Source organism: Chrysochloris asiatica, unplaced genomic scaffold (assembly GCF_000296735.1).
Source record: "Chrysochloris asiatica unplaced genomic scaffold, ChrAsi1.0 scaffold00029, whole genome shotgun sequence".
NCBI lineage: Eukaryota > Metazoa > Chordata > Mammalia > Afrosoricida > Chrysochloridae > Chrysochloris > Chrysochloris asiatica.
Genome location: NW_006408547.1, coordinates 1,935,681 through 1,938,892, shown reverse-complemented (window position 1 = coordinate 1,938,892; position 3,212 = coordinate 1,935,681). Strand labels below are relative to the sequence as shown.

The following is a 3,212-nucleotide window of genomic DNA, read 5'->3' as shown; positions in this document are numbered from 1 at the left end:
CCTCACAGGAAAAACTAGGATTAGGAAAAACTACCCTGACCTTCTTCTGCCTCTCTCCACCATCCTGCCAGGATCTCCATTGTGCAACCATACATGGGAACAAGAGATCAACAAGGCCATTTGTTTTGTACTTATATGCCTGCCTTCCAGGGCGGAGAATATATGCCGAAGTGGAGGCTTTATCTGAGAGAACAGATGGAAAATATGCAATAATAACTCAGTTATTCAAAAGATCAGCTTGATCATTTTATCTCCTTGAAACAAATCAAGCTGACAGTGGGTGTTGTAAAAGGGTATTATAATCATGAAAATTAAAAGCAAATTGTTATGTCTGCATTTTGTATCCCCAAGCATACCTGAACCTATCACTTTAGAAAGACAAAGGAAATGCTAGAATTGGCTGCATCAGCTCTCCACTGACTCAGAAACATCTTTGAGAGAGCATCAAGAGATGTTCAGAAATTTTGTAAAACTGTATAGTTGCTCTCTATGAAATTCTCTCAAAGGTGTAAAGCTATGTTCCCAATCACCTGTACCACTAAAAGAATTCTTCAGTTTTTTCTATTTTAAGCCCTGGTAAGCATCCAATCATTTTTTGTTGAATAAATTAATGTATAAACAGAAGGTTCTGTTCACTTTCCCAGGAGATCATCCCTGATATTCCCAAATTCCCAAAGAGGTCATCCAGACAATACTACCCCAGGAACTGCTGGACATACAATAGGGTTTCAAAATGGTTGTAAGAAAATTCCATTATCTATTTTTTTTTCCCCATTATCATTCTCTTTAATTAGGTACTCTAAGGAGAAGAAAGGAGGATGGGTGGAGTGGGGAGGATAGGGCTTCTTGAGTCCCATTCGGCAACCGGTCAGTCTTCTTCCTGAAGCTGGATCTTGCTGGGGTCAAAGCAATTGGATTCCATGATGGGGAGGCCACTGGTCTCTCTGTACTTCACAAGCCTCTCAGCTTCCCTGCGGGCCCACTCTCGCATCCTGTAGTCAGGCAGATAAGCCACAAAGGTGCTGCCAAGGACTAGGACGATGGAAAAGCCAAAGAAGAAGACAACACGCATGTTCCAGATGTCCACAACAGGATCCTTGTCATAACCGTGGAAGTCTGGGTTCTTCTCGTATAGGTTTTCGTCCTCGGGATCTGGGTCTTCCTGCCAGCGCATGGTCGATTCTAGCCGCCGCTTCCCCACCATGGCAGACGGTGCAACTACAGCTCTGGAGACGCTGGATTCCCAGCGGACACGGGCAACCGGGAGCCCCCGCATCGGTGTTGCAGCCAAAAGGCGGCGAGCACACAAACCTAACAGCCCTGCCGCCATGACAGATGGTTCTGCAGCTTCTCAGAGGTGAGGGTGGAAATGGGATCTGCGCAGCTGCAGCTGGCCTTGGGCGAGATAATCCTTGCTCCACCCTCGCTGTACTAAATAAGTCCCAAGTCTGACATTCGTTTTCAAATGAGGATAGATAGAGTAGCCCTCATGGCTTAGTTGGACCAGCTACATTCTCTTCCTCTCTGGTTGACAAGTTGCATATTTCTTCCATTATCTTTTAATTCCACTTTTCCATGAACTTTCTGAAGCCCCCTCATACAATACTTTGCAAAACAATTTTTAAAATAATTGTTGTTGCTACTGTGGATAAAAGGAAGGAAATTCTGGCCCAGTAAGCCGATTATAAATTTCCTAAAGAGAGACGTGTCTTTTATTTCTCTAAGATTTACTAATATCCAAAGAAATACTCTCATTCTTCACAAAGTATTCTTGTCTGGATAACTGGTGGTGGTGGCTATGTACCGGAGTTGGTTCTGGCTCATAGTGACCGGTCATAGGGTTTCTGACGCTGTAAATCTTTATGAAAGCCTCATCTTTCTCCCATGTAACCGCTAGTAGTTTCAAGCTGCTGACCTAGAGGTTAGCAGCATGACTTGTAACCACTATGCTACCAGAGCTCCTTGGATAACTGGTTGTTGTATTGTTGTTAAGTGCCGTTGAGTCGGTTCCGACCCATAGCGACCCTGTATAGTTTCCAAGGAGCAGCTGGTGAGAGGGATAACTGGTATGATGTATCAATATGGTCTCTGAGAACCTGAAGCAGTACTCTTTTTTTTTTATTTTTTATTGTGAATTATGTGATAGTTTACATGGGAGAATACTAGCTTTCTATTCATCCTATCATATTTTGTTTCATTGCAATGATTCTAATCTCCTCCCTGCATTATCAAACAACCAAAGGGTATATCCTGCAAGCCTGTCTCCGGGCTGTCAGCACACAGTCCCTCTCCCTCCCTGAGCCCAGAGTCCCAGCCACTCCATCTCTCCATGTCATCTCTCTGCCTCCATCTCTGGCGTCACTGCTTCTCTGGGTAGGGTCCCGCACTCCACTCTTCTCTCTTGATAGTCCCAGGGACCTCTGCTCCTGGACTGCAAAGTCAACCACTCCCTTCCTTTTGTTACAAAACATCTACTTTTACATTTTCAAAACTCACAGTCAGTCCTGATAGCAATTATTCACTATTGAACCACAAGTCTTATCCTCAGTACTCTTATATACCATAAACTAGTAAGTAAGAACTTCTTTTTTCTTTTAATTATTTCTTCAAAATTTATTACAGTGGTATTCTGGCAACTCTGACTTTGAATGCATATAATTTGTTCAAGTCCCTAAAGCCAGAATATAATGGTATAATGGTTTCATAAAGGGTAAATCTTTACTTCCATATCTGCAACTACATAATGAAATATTTGGAGCTATAAAATAAAAAGGATTGGTGGGAAAGCTATGCAAATTTACAAAATTGGCTCAATTTCTAGACAAAAATTAAAGGAAGAAATGGTCAACTATATTAGGTTAAGATGCTGACAGAAAAAAGGAACCTTTGGTGGTACCGTGGTTACGTATACAGACACTCTGAAGGAGAAAAGATATGGCCATCTGCTTCTGTAAAGGTTGTTGGTGTTAAGTGCCATCCAGTCAGTTCCAACTCATATCAACTGTGTAGAGGGTTTCTGAGGAGCGGCTGGTGGGTTTGAATTCAGCTAGCAGTCCAGTGCTTATCCTATAACATCACACCAGGACTCCTCTGTAAAGACTACAGTCTTAGAAACCCTGTGAATCTGTCCTAGGAGTTGGAATCTACTTGACAGAAATGGATTTGGCTTTACGATTTTCTATACAAGTTGGGCTGCGAACCATAAATTTGAA

General features: G+C 42.5%; 1 pseudogene; it reads right to left on the bottom strand.

Moving 5' to 3' along the window:
• Positions 1-868: 868 nt before the first annotated feature.
• Positions 869-1,330, bottom strand: LOC102827852 (annotated as a pseudogene).
• Positions 1,331-3,212: the final 1,882 nt, after the last annotated feature.